At 43.3% G+C, this 17,490-nt stretch overlaps 1 protein-coding gene across 2 annotated transcripts in view; it reads left to right on the plus strand.

Moving 5' to 3' along the window:
- The first annotated feature begins 1,215 nt into the window (after positions 1-1,215).
- BTBD11 (BTB domain containing 11) overlaps positions 1,216-17,490 on the plus strand; it is a 267,602-nt gene continuing 251,327 nt past the window's right edge. The window contains exon 1 of one of the 2 annotated variants that reach the window (XM_039914090.1): positions 1,216-1,273. The gene's annotated coding sequence lies outside the window, so the exon portion shown is untranslated. Of the gene's footprint in view, positions 1,429-17,490 lie in introns of both variants that reach the window. The other variant, XM_029078674.1, reaches the window with a different exon arrangement.

A 17,490-nucleotide genomic window follows, 5' to 3' on the forward strand; every position in this document is an offset into this window, starting at 1 on the left:
TTCCCATCATTACTTTATCATTGTGCTTTTACTTACTAGGCTAAGCAGTAGCAAACAGAGCCCATGACCTCTGTGTTTTCTGGGAGTGGATTAAACTCACAATCCATTCATAAAGAGTTTCCCAATGAGTTGTCACTATTCAAGTGAACTGGCAATTTATCATGGCTTTCAGGTTTCAATATAAAATGAATAAAATGACATTGGTCATTTTCTTTCATTTTCTGTTCAGTTTACTTCTTTCTTGAACAAAGCAGCCTTTTCTCAGCATACAGTTCCCCATCTATAAAGCCTCTTTTCTTCATTTACTTTACAAAAAGTGCACTATTTATCAAAATGGACTGGATTTCATGATTGATTTACTTTCCACAACTATGTATAGTACTTTAAATGGCAGTTTAGAGGTGCCTCAACGCTCACTATTTGCCAGGCACCATCCTAAGCATTGGGGTGAATCCAAGCAAATCAGGTTGGACACAGTCCCTGTCCCGCATGCTCACAGTCTCAATCCCCATTTTACAGATGAGGTAACTGAGGCACAGAGAAGTGAAGTGACTTGCCCACCACAGTCACATAGCAGACAAGTGGCAGAGCTGGGATTAGACCCATGACCTTCTGACTCCTAGGCCTGTCCTCTTACTGTTAGGCCATAATTTGTACAACCCTGGTGCTTGGCACATAGCAAGTACTTAACAAATACCTTCAACATTATTATCCCCAAGAATTTGAGGATCTGGCCCAAACATCTAGACCCGTTTGAAGATATCTCCATTGCATTTTTAGGAGTTTGAGGTTTGGGAGGAAGATGAGAAAAGCCTTCCATGTACAGAGTCTTTTCTTAAGGGAAAAGACTAAGGCCAGCAAGTGAATAAAAATTCCTTTGGTTCCGAACAGCTGAAAGGGTTGGAAGCTCAGGCATGAACTAACTACTGTCTTCAGGGATAGTCTGGGGTATTTCAACCGACAGGTGTGGATCCCCTAAGGTGGCCCAATCTAAATGGGACCTGTCCCAAACTCAAGGAGTTAGACTGAAACTGGACCACCACTGGAACTGCAACAAGCCAAATGGCATTCGGCTCAAGGCATTCCTTTCCTGGCCAGACAGTTCAATTCAGTAGGTTTCAGCTAGGCTGAACTGAAAAGGGTTAAAGGGACCAGCTGCAGATAGTCCCCAATCATGGGCAAGCTTAAAAGTCCAGCGTGCAGAGCTAAATTCCTGTGGCTCAGAACAGCTGAAGAGGCTAACTTTTGTTCGGCTCCACTTCCTGAATAAGAGGTAGGGGGCTTATGGAGTGGGTTGTGAAACCTTCTAATGCCCTGAGTCTATTTTTGATCAATGCAGATTTAAGAACATTGCTAAGCATAGTTCACTGAAGAATGTGAGGACCAGGCCCTGTTCATGCCTTTCACTGAATTTGCTTCTTCAAGAAGGTAGGACAATGTTAAAGTTTTAACCTCAGTCCTGGCAACCAACTGTTTCAAAGTTTGAGTAGCCATGAGCTCTGAGAATGTCCTTTGATATAGTAATGCCACAGAAAAGAGAGAGCCTGCTGTACAGCATGGCCTAATGGAGAACATGGACCTGGAAGTTAGGGAACCTGTGTTCTAATCTTGATTCTGTGTGACCTTGGGCAAGTCACTTAACTTCTCTGTGCCTTGGTTCTCTCATCGGTAAAATGGGATTTAAACCCATGTTCTCCCTCAAACTGTGAGCCCTGTAACAATTGTAGTATTTGTTGAGTGAGAAGCAACATGGCTCAGTGGAAAGAGCCTGGGCTCGGAAGCCAGAGGTCATGGGTTCTAATCTCTGCTCCACCGCTTGTTGTTGTTTCCAAACCACAGCGACTCCATAGACACATCTTTCCCAAAATGCTCCACCTGTAATCGTGCTGATAGTATAGCCTTAGGGTTTTCTTGGTAAAATCATGGGAGTGGTTTACAATTGCCTTCTTCCAAGCAGTAAGCTTGAGTCTCTGCCCTTTATTCTCTCCCATTCCGCTGCTGCCCAGTGCAAATGAGTTTTGACTTGTAGCAGATTGCCTTCCACTCACTAGCCACTGCCCAAAGTAGGAATGGAGTGGGTAGGCCTCTGCTTGACTCTCTTTTCTATAGCTGAGACTGGTAGAGTACTGGAAACTCTCCAAGTGCAATCCTGGGGGGGAGGGGAGCTATCTAATGGGGTGGGAAAATTCAGAAACTACAGTTTTTTGCTACAGGTTATTTGGCAATGCCCAATGGGGAAATCTGATCCTGCAAATCTGCTTCATAATCTAAAAGGGAAATAATATCTTCTCTACCATGGCAACTCCAAGCCTGTCCTTGAGAAAAATTAACCCTCCTTATGTCCTTTTCCTAGGAAGGAAAAATGGGTGGTCTTGATGGAAGACTATTCCATAGTCTGTTTTGATCGAATAATTAAAATATGTATTAAGTACACCTCAAAAGCCTCTCTTTTATTCCTGCTCTCCAAGTGTACCTTTCTATGGGTTAAATATCAGCTCTGTAAAATTCCCTTGACAAGAATGAATACTATAGCTCGGGCTGATTATCACTCTGAAGAAGAGTTCTGTAAGAGGTAGGGTAAAACTCCTACTCAGCAGAATTATTGAAACTGGTAAATTAAGTTACTCCCATCCCAAGGTTCTAGCTGTCTTTCTTTTAAGATGGCATTTGCAGTTTCAAGAACATGCTTGATTTATTTAAAAAAAAAAAAAATCAAAATACCACAAACATAGTATTAAGCACGAAACCTCTAAAATTTGAGTTTTTCTTTCCAGAATAGCTGAAATTGCTTTCCACTGCACTGAACATTCAGGTTTCTGATACCCACCTGGGTAATTCTTCCCAGCACTTAGTACAGTGCTCTACACACAGTAAATATTTAAGTACTGCTAGTTCTATAGGCAAAGTACTACAGTCCCCTTCTAATTTAACCACACCTAATAGGAAAATTGCTCCACTGCCTCCTTTGACCCATGAAGTCTTAGCCTTTTCCTCATGGATTCAGTGTTTCTCTAATCACCTGATCAGAAGGAAGAACCTGCAAAGTAGAGAAAACGAGGGTGGATGCCTTAAGCATCCTCCCTTGAAATGAGGGATTAATGGTAGGAATAGGAGTGCTGGTAACAGAGTTCAATAGGCATAATAAAACTGTTGATTTACATGGCAGTATGGTCTAATGGAAAGAGCACAAGACTCTCATAGGAACCTACCAACCCTACCGTGCTTTCCTAAGCAGTTAGTACAGTGTAGAGCACACAGTAACTGTTCAGTAAATACCATTGATCTTTTCCATTGTTTTTATGAATTGAATATTTCTCTGTACTATCTGCCCTCAGTCTTCCTTCTACCTCCCTGTAGACTAAGCTCATCCCCTAGACTGTAAACTCTTTATGGGCAGGGAACAAGTCTACCAACTCCGTAATATTGTACTCTCCCAAGTGTTTAGTACAGTCTACACAGTAAGCACTCAATAAATGTGATTGATAAACCCCTCAATTTAAGTTCCTTGTGGACTGGGATCATGACTTTACAGCTTGAGCAGTGTGTAGCCAAAATGGTGTGCTTAACTAATAATTGTTGGTGATAATAGCAACTGTTTAGCCAACCTAGTCAACCAGCAACTTCCTGCAACACCCTGTCAGAAAGATAAGGAGACATGATCCTTCCTTTTCAAAGAAACTGCTTCACCATTTTTTCTTCTAATTTTAAGTTCCTGTATTTTATTTTCCCTTCCCACTCTCATTTTCTTGCTTCTCTGCACCATTAGATGTACTTATATTCCTCACACAATGGCTCAATCTTAGTATAAATTGCACAAGTTTTGTGACAGAACCTTCGGAAGCATTCCGTGTTATATTGTTCTGCAAGATCCCACATAGGTGGCTTTGAATCTATTCCCTTGTTTTCTCTCAAAGAGCCAAGGTGAAAGGTTTTTCAAAGGAGTTGGTGCAGCTAAATTGGGGTGTTCACATCTGCATGTGGCAGCTCCTAACCCTTAGCCTTTTTTCTAATGTAACTTAGTGGAAAGCACACTGGCTGGAGAGTCAAAGGACCTGGGTTCTAATTTTGGCTCTGCCATTTGCCTACTGTGTCACCTTGGGCCAGTTATTAAACTTCTCTGTACCTCAGGGACCTCATCTATAAAATGGGCATTAAATACCTGCTCTCCCGACTATGCAGATTGTGAATCCCTTGGGGACTCTCTGACCTGATTACCTTGTATCTGCTCTAGGGCTTAGTACAATGCTAGTGGATAGAGCACGGGCCTGGGAGTCAGAAGGTCATGGGTTCCAATCCCAGTTCTGCCACTTGTCTGCTGTTTGACCTTGGCAAGTTGCCTCAGTTCCCTCATCTGTAAAATGGGGATTAAGACTGTGAGCCCCATGTGGGACAGGGACTGTGTCCAACCCGATTTGCTTGTATCCACCCTAGTGCTTAGTGCAGTGCCTGGCACATAGTAAGTGCTTAACAAATACCACAATTATTATTACAAGCAATTGACAAATTCCCCAATTATGATTATTACTATCAGACCTATCAGACTGATAACCCTCTCCTTGCCTCAATAATCCCAGGCAAACCTCTGGAAAGTCCTCTGTGAAGGTGACTCCATCAAAGATCCCAGAGAGCTCAATGAGAGAGTGTCCTTCCCCGCCCACCCCCATAAAACCCTTGGTGAAGCTATTGCTAGGCATGATATGTACCTTCCATTTAGAAGAAATCAATAAAGTACTTATGTTCTGGCTCCAAGGACGTCGTTCCATTCAGGTGTCTCGAGCAATGCAAAAGACTGGTTGCTGATATCTCATGATAGGAGGTATCAAGGTGAAAACCATGACAACAGAATGGGAATGAAGGCAGGTTTCACGGGCAACCATTCTTTAGAGAAGGGAAGCAATTATAATAGGTATTTCTCAAGTGCTTACTATGTTCCAAGCATGCACTGTATTAAGTGCTGGGGTAGAAGATAATCGTCAATCAAAATCTTCATGGGGTTCACAGTCTAAAGGAATAAGAGCTTTTCAGGCCAGACTTGGCGGGTTGTGTAACTCAAGGGGAACAGGTTAGTTCTGGAGCTTCCCTCAGAATTTTGAGCTGTTTGCCATTTGTAGTGAGTTGGGCCTAAGCCACAATGAACTATTCAGGACTACTAGCATACCTGGGAAAACACTTGGAGCTGCCCCTACTGAGGCAGTTTTCCCTAGGATTCACTCTATTTCCATAATTGAAGTCTACAAAATAATAATAGTGGGGTCTTTTAGGCATTTTCCAAGCTCTGGCAAAGGTGCAGTACAATCAAATCAAGCACAGTCTCTATCCCTCATGAGACTTGCAGTCTAAGGGGGAGGGAGAACAGGTATTTAATCCCTATTTTATAGATGAGAAAATTGAGGCACAGAATTCAATAAACTTGCCCAAGGTCAACTGTGTGTCACTGGCAGCAGTGGGATTAGAACCCAGGTCTCCTGACTCCTGTGCTTTTTTAATAAGCCATATTGTTTTTAATTATGTAATTCATTACTACATGAGGTTGTGCAGGCAGGTTCCAGAAGAATTTGGTTAAATGAATGCCTGTGCAATCCACAGTAGGTTCCTAGAGGAAAAGTTAGGAATGCAGATGAAACTAGGAGATGTTCAATAGAACAATCCTAAACACTAAGGTAGATGTCAGAGGGTGACCACTAAATTATTTTTTAATAGCATTTTAGTGCTTACTATATGACAGATACAAACCATCTTTCCAAGCAACCTTTGCCACTGCCAGAAACAGAACATGAAGCAGAGTGGCTCAGTGGAAAGAGCACGTGCTGGGGAGTCAGAGGTCATGGGTTCAAATCCCGGCTCAGCTGCTTGTCTGCTGTGTGACTTTGGGCAAGTCACTTAACTTCTCTAGGCCTCAGTTACCTCATCTGTAAAATGGGGATTGACTGTGAGCCCCACGTGGGACAACCTGATCACCTTGTATCCTCCCCAGTGCTTAGAACAGTGCCTGGCACACAGTAAGCGCTTAACAAATGCCATCATTATTATTTATTAGTGAATGGACCCCTAATCTGAGATAGCAATGGCCTTCTTATGTTGCGTGGTTTGGGATTTAGAAGGACCCAGTTCTAAACCTGGCTCCACCACATGTCACTTCACAACTCTGGGCCTCAATTACCTTATCTGTAAAATGGGGATTAAGAGTGAGTCCCATGTGGGACAGGGACTGTGTCCAACCTGATTAACTTGTATGTACCTCAGTGCTTAGAACACTATATAGTATGCACTTAAGCACCATTATTATAATGAGTATTATTATGATGTTTCAATCTGTACTTATAGGATGGTCCCAGAGACACCCAGGAACAGAGTGTAGTCTGGAGGAGAAAGTTTTCTGCTGCTCAGAGTTGCTCCCTACAGTTAGAGTTCCATGGCATATGGGAAACCACGACAATCCAGTGATAAGTAAGGTGGAGACAGCTGGGGAAGAGCCTGGATGCTAATGTTAAGAGACTGATGCGGAGGGAAATGGAGGATTTGGATGAAAGAGGAGATAAATTCTGAGAAACATTTCAGGAAGATGATCCAGGCAGCATTCCGGAGTATACTGGCCTGAAGTGGGAGGCAGCTGGCCTCTGGTTCTAAGAGGCAGATACACTAATTCAGTCATAATATGACTTGGCAAGTTTGAGCAGGAGAAGGTTTGTGAGAGCGGAATAATGGAGAAGTTGAGGATGATACCAAGGTTGAAGGTTTGAGGCACAGGGAGGATGGTTGCTTGTCAACAGTGATGAGAAAGTTGGAGGAGACGATTTGGAAGGAAAACACCAGAAAGCTGTCCTTTCTAAGCTTGTTGTGGGCAGGGAATGTGTCTGTTTATATTGTACTCTCCCAAGTGCTTCTCTGCACACAGAGCTCAATGAATACGATTGATTCTATGTTGAAAGACATCACTAGTGATAGTGAGAATTTATCAGTGTGTAATTGTGGTTGGCAAGTCCATCTCTTGCAAATCAAGTGCATGGAAATATTGCTTCTCACCATTCATCATACACTGAGCTTGTGGCAGGTTCATATCACTCCCCTAGTCTTGAAATCTTCTCAAAGCCTCTGTTCTAAGAGTCAATCCCACTTCTAATTTCTGTTTTCCAGGCTCATCTCCTTTCTGCTGTTGTCCCTGAAATGTTTATGCCACATTGAGGTCTTGTCTTTTTTTTTTTTTTTCCTATCTACCTTGTTCATGTTTCCCCATTTCCAAAGTCAGAATTTGACAGGAAAGGAAAAAAAAATATTTGATAACTTTGGGCTTTCCAAACACCTATGGTTTGTTTTGAGTAACTCAATGTTTCCAAGTCCCAGATAAGTTCTGCCACTCTGAACAGGGGAAACTGACTGTGGTCAGGCAGAAATTCCCCATAGGGAAATGAATAAATAAGCTGCTTATGAGCAGGGAACACATCTTCTAACTCTGTTAATTGTACTTTCTCATGTACTTAATACAGTATTCTGCACTCAGTAAATAAGAAAATCTTTAGACAAAGGGGGTGAAGAAAAAAGGATCTAAAAATGTAAGTTTCCTCTCTCTATGCCTGTTTTGGGATTGGGGTGATGGTTCTCATGTTTCTTTCTTCATGTCAACACCTTTTTTTTTCTTAAGTGCATTTTCTAGGTGCTAACCCTGTTTTAGTCACTGAACTAAGCGCTGGGGTAGATACAAGGTTGGACACAGTCCTATGTGTGGCTTACCGTCTTCATCCTCATTTTACAGATGAGGTAACTGAGGCACAGAGAAGTTATGTGACTTGCCCAAGATCACATAGCAGAGAAGTGGCAGAGCAGGGATTAGAACCCAAGTCCTTCTGACTCCCAGACCCGTACTCTATCCTCTAGACCACACAGCTTCTCATCTTGACCTATTCATAAGAGCACTCCTTCACCTTTTCTTTATATCACCACCCATCAGAGAGGGATGGAAGAAGGAGAGGACTTGTTTATTTCCTGAAGATCACAGTGCACTGCTCCACCTCCAGAACAGTTCTTCCAAGTTCTGCAGCTCTGCCCTTAGTGATTCCTCAGAATTCTGCCCTGGTTTGTAGTTTGAGGTGTGTTGCGTTAGAACTGTTGTTGTGGGATGACCTTCCAAGGTGGTGCCTACAATGCCAAGTGAACCCTGGCAATGCTCTGGTGCTGAGCCACCCATTGCAACTGGACTAACCATTAATCCATTGGAGAAGCAGTGTGGCTCAGTGGAAAGAGCCCGGGCTTGGGAGTCAGTCAGAGGTCATGGGTTTGAGTCCCGGCTCTGCCACTTGCCAGCTGTGTGACCTGTGGGTAAGTCACTTCACTTCTCTGTGCCTCGGTTACCTCATCTGTAAAATGGAGATTAACTGTGAGCCTCATAAGGGACAACCTGATTACCCTGTATCTACCCCAGCACTTAAAACAGTGCTCTGCACTTAGTAAGCGCTTAACAAATACCAATATTATTATTAGTCCCCCCCCACCCCAAACCCAGATTAGATGCTTAAAACTAGTCTTTCACTGGGAAGTCTCATTTTATTTCCTAGGCAGATCATATAACGGACTATAGGCTTGTAGTTTTCATTCTTCTTCTCCCCCCACTATTCTTCCTTCCCAGACTTGGAGAAAACAAAACTCCCACATCTAAAATATGCTATGCAAACTATTGACTGTGCTTCCTTCTTATCCCCTTTTTCTTATTTGGGTCTTGTAATGGCTTATTTTGGATTCCTATTCTTCCATTTCCCCTCTAGACTGTAAGCTTGCTGTGGGTAGGGAATGTTTCTAACAGCGTGGCTCAGTGGAAAGAGTCCGGGCTTGGGAGTCAGAGGTCATAGGTTTGAATCCCAGATCTGCCACTTGTCAGCTGTGTGATGGTGTGCAAGTCACTTAGCTTCTCTGCCTCAGTTACCTTATCTGTAAAATGGGGATTAACTGTGAGCCTCAGGTGGGACAACCTGATTACCCAGCACTTAGAACAGTGCTGGGCACATAGTAAGTGCTTAACAAATACCAACATTATTATTATTATTATTATTGCTGTATTCTCCCAAGCACTTAATACAATGCGCTGCACACAATTAACACTCAAATACCATTGACATTGATTACTGGGGCCAGAGACCCCATTGTCTGAGTCCTCAGGTTCTGAATTGTTGGACACACACCCATATACATCTGAGGAGAGTTGACCACTTGGAATCACTGTGACCTAGTGGAACAGCTCCTGATTGGGAATCAGAAGACCTGGGTTCTAATCCCAGCTCCACCACTTGGTTGCTGTAACTTTGGACAAGTCACTTAACTTCTCCATGCTGCAGTTACCTCATCTACAAAATAGGGATTCAATATCTGTTTTCTCTCCTCCTTAGACTCTGAGCTCTCTGTGGGACCTGATGATCTTGTATCTACCCCAGTGTTTAGTACAGTGCTTTGCATATAGCAAGTGTTTAACAAATACCATTTATCATTGTTATTATTATTATCTCTGTAGCAGAGGGTAAAAGGGATGGGTTTCCTGTTCTTTTTCCTATGATTTCTTTCCCCCTGGGAGTTTATAGGGCAGAGCTACTAGTCACCACTCTGATGTAACTTTCACAACTCAACACCTAAAACAGATAAGTTAGATGACCTATGAGGGCCCTTCCAGCCTTGTGACTCACCCAAGTATTTCATTTGCCAGGGAGTGGAGCAGAGTGAAAACAAGCCAGATGATGGACACTTTTGGGAACAGTCTCACACGTTATTGACTGTCTCAGTAAAAACTCATTATGGTGAGGGAAATCAAAGTAACCAAAATCCTCCCGACCGAATGGATACTGCAAAATAATAATAATGCTTTATGCTTCTGTAGAACCATTCATCTAAAGAACTAAAAGCCATTTTCAGCCCTCCTTATTAATCTTCACAGTACTGTGATGAAGTTAGGTAGTTTTTATCTTCCATTCTTGGCCTACAGAAACAGTGGAAATGAATGGAATAATGGAAAGAGCAAGAGCCTGGGAGTCTGAGGACCTGGGTTCTAATCCTGGCTCCACCACTTGTCTGCTGTCACCTTAATTTCTCTGTGGCTCAATTATGGCAAAAGTAAAATGGGGGTTAAATTCCAGTTCTCTCCTACTTAATCTGTGAGCCCCATATGGGACAGGAACTCTGTCCAACCTGATTATTCTGGATCTGACCTAGCTCTTAGCACAGTGTGTGGCACATAATAAGCACTACACAAATATCACAATTATTAATCATACAGATTGCAGGATTGCTTGAACTTTTTATTTGAGACCAACAACTTCCCCTAGCTCTCAGGAAAGTCTCCTCCCCATGATTGCACTGATAACTTCCCCTTCCTTACTCTGTGGGTCAAAGCAGCTGGGTCATATTGAGGGAGGGAATCTCTGTCTCTCTTTCTCCCTTTAGGAAGATGGCAGTGCCAAAATATGGTCTGGAAGCAGCCTTGGGCCCCCATGACTCCGGGCCTATCAGAGCTTTGACCAGGATCTGACAGCATGCCCTGAATTAACCTTTCTATCCCAATATTAACCTGTCAAGCCAGAACTACAAAAGACAGTCACATGGATTTTTTCCTTTGCCCAAAGAAACACTATGTCAGAGGGATGTACTTGCTAGCTGTTGGGTAAGATATTTTCTTTTCATTTGCCCTGTTTACCTTCCATTCTCCTACTCCTCGCTCTGCTCCCTACCACACTGGTACGATGCCTCAAGCCCACTTCATTCCAACGTGACTGGGATAGGAATGGTTGCCACTTTCCTTATCTCCATTCCCCTACCATCCCATATTCCTCTAAGGAACTGCAGCATGGATTAAGGGGAAAGGCTTGGGTCTGGGAGTTGGGAGATCTGGGTTCTAATCTCAGCTCCAACACTGCCTGCTGTGTGACCCTGTGCAAGTCACCTAATTTCTCCGCACCTATTTCCTCAACTTTAAAGTGGGGATTAAATGTTCTCCTTTTCCCCTTAGACTGTGAACCGAATATGGGACAGGGACTGTACCCTGCCTGATTATCTTGTATCTATGCCTGCGCTTAGTGCGGGGCTTGGCGCATAGCATATTTAATAAGCACCATTATTAATCATACTTTATTGCTTAGTGTGCAGAGCACTGTACTAAGCACTTCAAATAAAATATAAGAGTTGATAGACACACTTCCTGCTCACAGTCTAGAGGGAAATTATACATTATATTAATATATTCAATATTATCATTATGAGTGGATCAGTGAATGGAATTGATGGGACAGTGACAGGTAGGATGGATTTGGGATAGGGTTTAAGCATAAAGAGAGGGAACGGGGTGGGTGAGATCTCCCCAAAGCATTGGTGCTGGGGTTACAAGTTTTAAAGGCAGGCAGGATGGATTTACGATACAAGGTTTGGGAGCCATGGGGATAACGTCATAATTTCAAAGGAGGTATCAATGGGGGTGATGTTGCAGTATAAGGGCTGGGCTCATCAGTTGACAATGACAAGGATATTTCTCATGGTTTTGCCAGATGTGTGGAGAGAGAGAGAGAGAGACCAATCAAGACCAAGTTGGGGAAGAGAAAATGGAGAGAGAGTTAGTTCCCATCTTTCTGGGACTTTCTGAACAGAATTTGTGTCCCTTTCACATATGGAATAGTGGTCAGTTAGTCAATGAGGACTCACTGGAGTTCCACGTCAGAGCTGGGACCACTTCTGGGGGTTGCACAATTCCTAGACAGATCATTTCCGGTAGCCTGCCAATTAGCTACTTCAACAGAAGTGACTCTCATTTTGTCTAAAAGGGAAGATAAAGTGACGGGGCTGGCTCCCCATTCTGCCAAAGGTCAACTCGGTTCCCCCAGTCGGGCAAGTAAATCATCTTGACAAGTAAATCTAGCACTGGTGAAAGGCTTGAGCACAAAAGACTTGGAGCCGTTCCAAGGCATTTGGGGTATTCAGGCAGAGCCCAGGCAGGTATAGATAGGGAATAGGGCTTTTAACCGAGAAGATTTGTCCTCTACTGTTTTATGCCAGTTTCAAGCAAGACACAAAGAGCTGTTGCCTGCCGGGTCCTCCTGCAGTCTGACTGTTCCGATCCCGGCAAATACTGCTGTAGCTGAGAGGGAGCCTGTTGGACCCTGCTCTGTGCTTTGGCTTTCAAAACCTGCTGTTTCTATATGCCTGTGTGGAGAGGAATTTGGGCAAACCTTACCTTCTCCTCAGTCTTCAGAGGTGCAGAGTGTCTGGGATCACTAAGCGCTTAGTACAGTGCTCTTTACCCAAGAAGCACTCAAATACCATCAAATGATTCATCTCAGAACGCATCCTCCATGTTGCTCCCACTCCTGAAAGGAATGGGGGTAGTCAGGGTTCCAGGGGTTCTGGCTGTTGTATTCCATAGCACCACAGCCCGGCTTCTAGGGATTGCATGGGGCCATGGGACTTTTTTAATGCTGAGCAGAGCTGTAAAGCTCTGTTACTTTCACCTTTGCCGAATGTCAATATGGTGACAAGCTCAACCCCTTACCCCAAACACCTGGTGTTTACCAGCTTTGACCTGCAGGAGAAGCAGTGTGGCCTGCTTGACAGAGCATAGGACTGGGACTCAGCAGGACCTGGGTTCTAATCCCAACTCCTCCACTTGTCTACTGTGGGAGTTTTGGGGGGCATGTCACTTAACTTCTCCGGGCTTCGGTTCCCTCATCTGTAAAATGGGGATTGAGACTCTGAGTCCAGTGTGGGACAGGGACTGTGTCCAACCTGATTAGCTTGTGTCTAACCCAGCTTAGTACAGTGCCTGGCAGATAGTGCTTAATGAATACCATAAAAAAAAGTTTCAGGGCAGGCCTGGCTCCCCCAATTGGAGAACGTTAAACTGAATCCTGATGTTTGAAAGTCAAGCACTTGGATCACCCATAATTCTTTTCCCTCCATGGAGAATGCCCCTGTTATTACTGTCACTGTACTTGGGGATTTTTTTCATGGTATTTAAGCGCTAACTATGTTCCAGGCACTGTACTAAGTGCTGGGGTAGGTACAAGCTAACTAGGTTGGATACAGTCCTTGTCCCAAATGGAGCTCACCATCTCAATCCCCATTTTACAGAAGAGGTAACAGAGGCACAGAGAAATGATTCGGCCATGGTCCCACAACAGACAAGTGGCTAAGCAGGGGTTAGAACTCCCCACTCTATCCACTGGACCACCCTGCTTCTCTATCATTCAGTCCAATGTGTGCCTGTCACTGAGTATGCTCTCCCTGAGAAAGTATAGGATGTGCTAAGTTATTATTCCTCTTAGATTCTGCCTGATTTTCCCCATTTCTCCCCTTAGTGCAGATCTGACCCATTCCCATGAACTTGGAGAGTGAGTCACCTCTCCCTAAGTAGCAAGCACCAACAAGCCTTGCTTCAGTCAGGTTCTTTAGAAGAAATCTCACCCCAGGGATGTCAAGACTGAGCATCGTCCATGTAGACAAACCGGATGTTGACATAAAGGGCAAGCTTTAAAAAAAAAAATTCCCATCTTTTAATTACCCTGATATGACCCTTAGTGACACTGAGTCTGAGCCATAGCAAATGTGAGCTATAAAGACTCTACATCCCAATATAGAATGTAAGAAAAAAATGTATCTGATTGTTTGGGCAGGAAAGGTTTTAGGAAGTCACCTAGCCCAATCCCCTGCCTCCAGGTAGGTTCACACAAACCATTTGAGGGTGAGGAGACTCTTCTGCTGAAAGGCCTTAATTCACCAAAAAGGAATTCCAGTTTCCCTCAGTAACCCTTCCAATGTTCCTGAGAGCAGGTTATGAAGAATTATTTAGTTCATTTCCTAGGGCCAAACCAAGAGGGTTTTTTGTTTGTTTTTTCTGCACACAGAACAGGACTACCTTTCTATGCTGTACCCTTAAAAATTTCATTTTAGATCTAAGTGTTTTTTCCAGAACTTAAGCTGCGACCAAGCAGCTTTTCAAGTATATTGTATTTTTTTTAATGATCTTAAAGGTGTCCCTAGACTGGATATTAAAAGTTTCCTACAGAAAAGATTTGCTTTTAATGTTTGGGAATTTGTGATTTCACAGGTTCCCAACTTCTGTTCATTTCAAAAAGGCTTGTAAGAACAAGGCAGACGCCCATCCATAAAGGACACCTCCACCCAGATGTCTCTGCAAGTTGCAGAGCCAACACTAGACCAGAAATTGGGCCTCAGATGAGGACAAGAAGAGTTAAAAAGACAAGAGCAGGCAGTCTTAGTTCCTTGGTTGGGTAAGATTGCAAAGGACCTGATACTCCAAGAAGAGAAGTCCAGTGAGGTTGTTTTTGAGCCTGAATTATGATGACTGTACTGGGGGAACTCAGAGAGGGGCAGGACTGAAAAAGCAGGAAGGAGAGAAGGAAAGAGAGGGAAGGTGAGAGAGAGGTCAGAGATTGTTCTAGAATGAAAATTAAGCTAACTTCTTCATGCTATTTTGTTCAGTGGTATTCAATACTGATATTAATAAGCAATATCAATATTTTTCTATCTCCCTAGAGATGGAAATGAGAAGGAGGTGGGGAAGTGGTCCATAGGGGTGCATCTAAGGACCCTCTTGCCCCTTTTCCCTCTTTCTCCTCCTCTCAATAGACTCAGCAGTTAATAACCAAGCTATAATTCCTAGAGTGGAAATTTCCATTCTCACCTACACCTCCCCGATGGGTGCCCACACCGTGGATAACTTAACCAGGACTGGAAAGGGATCCTGAAAAGGGAAAATTTCATGAAACATAAAAGGTAAAAAAGACCCCAGAGAAATTAAAACAAGCCACACCTTCAATTTCTTCCAGATTCATTCCCTCCTGCATTTGCATTTGGCTTATTTCTTTAAAAAGTGGTGATCTGCTCTGTAAACAGAGGTTTAATAAAAGTTAAGTAGCACCCCATGGTAACCCGGTTTCTCTAATTGCTTAAATGCAATGGAGGCAGCATGGCTTTGTGGAAAATGTGGGGGGCTGGGAGTTGGAGGACCTGGGTTCTAATCCCTGCTCTGCCACTTGTCTGCTATGTGACCTCAGTTTTCTCATCTGTAAAATAGGGATTCAACACCTGTTCTCCCCTCACTTAGACTGAGTCCCATGTGGGATAGGCCTGGGTCCAACCTGATTATCTTGTATCTATCCCAGTGTATAGTACAGTGCTTGGCACATAACTGTAAGCTTCCTGTGGGCAGAGAATGTCTGTTATATTGTTCTCCCCAAAGCACTTACAATACTCTGCACACAGTAAGTGCTCAATAAGTATGATTGACTGACTTAATACGATTATTACCATTCCAAGAATCTCCCTGAGCCACAAGCCTCAATAATATATTACAGTCCAAAATATCAACACTTAAGTTAGAAATTAAATCAGTTTCAGTTCCGAAGTGGGAAAGGACTCGAGCTACAGAAAATTTGTTTTTAATGTAATGAAAACAGCAAACTGTTCAGGATTGGGGGGGGGAGAAGGCCCAAGAGGAGCCATCAGTTCCTTTGCAATTTTACCTGGCATTTACAGAGAAAGAGTAGAGAAATGATGTTAAGGTCTAAGGGTACCTGGGGGAAAAAAACACCTCAGCAATTGGCTTTTCTGGATGCTTAAACCTTAAGGCTCTAAAGAAAGTTAAAATGATTTATCAATGATATCCATTTTATAATGAGGCAGTATCTACAGAGCCCAGTCTTGATCAGAGATAAAATGCCAGCTGACAATGCGAATGGTAATTTCTACCTTGAGATGTGGTATGTTTCTTCCATCTTCTCTGGCAGAATGGGGGCTAGAAATTCTCAAAACTTAATAATAATAATTATGCTACTTAAGCGCTACACGGCAGGCATTGTACTAAGCACTGGGTTAGATACAAGCTAATTGGGTTGGACATAGTCCCCGTCCCCCATGGGGCTCACAGTTTTAATCCCCATTTTACAGATGAGGAAATTGAGACCCAAAGAAGTGAAGGGACTTGCCCAAGGTCTCACAGGAGACAAGTGGCAGATCTGGGATTAGAATGCAGGTCCTCTGACTCCTAGGCTAGGGCTTTTTCCACTAAGCCATGCTGCCTCAATCCTCTAGTCCAGGCTACTTTTCCTGAGATGCCTCAGGATATTAAGGTGATCTTAGAGAAAAAGCAATCTTGCTGGGCAGTGAGATATTCGAGTTATCACCACATCTTCCATATTTGGCTACAGGACTCAGAATCACAAACTCCTGATCCTGGGTTTCCTCCTGTCCTTAGGCCATCATCACCCGGAGCATCCCCAGAGCTTTATTTGTCTAAAACTGAACTTATTGCCTCGTCTAAATCCTCTCATTTCCATCAACCCACACTGCCACCCTCCCTGTCCTGCAGTCAGTCAATGATACTTGAGTGCTTTCTCTGTGCCGAGCACTGTACTGAGCATTTGGGAGAGTATGGTATAATAGAGTTGGTAGACACATTCCCTGTCCACAAGGAGTTTAGAGTCTACAATCCACCTGGTATTTTTTTGAGCATTTACTGTGTGCAGAGCATTGAAGTTTGCATTGGGGAAGAGTACAATGTAATAGAGTTGGTAGACATGAGCTCTGCCCACAGGGTACTACTTACCTACAAATAGGCAACCTCTCTCTTCTTTTCCTCCACACTGAATTTCTCTCTGAGTCCTGCATTTTTTTCCTTAATATTCTTCCAACCACTATTCTGATACCAGCTGATATCTGGACATCTGCAGTAGTCTCCTTACTATTCTCCCTGCCTCTAGCCTCTCCTCATTTCAGTTTATTTACATGCAGCAACAACGATCATCCTTCTAAAATGCTGATCAGAGAATACCACCCCTCCCTTCTAAAAACTTCCCCAATGTACCTTGTATAGCAACAGTTCTTACCCTTATCTTCAAGACTGTCCATCAAATGGGCTTTGATATCTAGTTGTCCTTCTAACTCAACTTTGCCAAAAACACAACCTTGCCTTCCTTCCAAACCACTAGAAGCAGCATGGCCAAATGGGAAGAACATGGGTCTGGGAGTTGGAGAATCTGGGTTCTAACCCCAGCTCTGCCACTTATTTACTGTGTGACCTTGGGTGAGTCACTTAACTTCTCTGTGCCTCAATTACCTCATCTGTAAAATGGGGGATTAAGACCTTGTGAGCCCCACATGGGACAGGGACTGGCCCCAACCTGATTACCTTGTATCTACCCCAGAGTTTAGAACAGTGCTTGGCACATAGTAAGTGCTTAACAAATACCACAATTATTATTATTGTCAAAGAGTTTGACCCTCTTTGGTAGGGAGAATTTTCCTAGCCCAAGGAGGAAAAGATAAAGAGAAGATTAAATACGGAGATTAGGTAAGCTTTCCAATACAAACAGTGGCTGTGTCTAGGTGGACCAAATCGTAGCAGGTAGAAAGAGTTGGATTAACTCCACATAATTCTTAATGACCTGAATGATATAGTCTAAATTAATCTAATGGCAACTGGAGGATAGTGAGGAGAATAGGACAGGGTAA

The sequence above is a fragment of the Ornithorhynchus anatinus genome, chromosome 14 (assembly GCF_004115215.2).
Source record: "Ornithorhynchus anatinus isolate Pmale09 chromosome 14, mOrnAna1.pri.v4, whole genome shotgun sequence".
NCBI lineage: Eukaryota > Metazoa > Chordata > Mammalia > Monotremata > Ornithorhynchidae > Ornithorhynchus > Ornithorhynchus anatinus.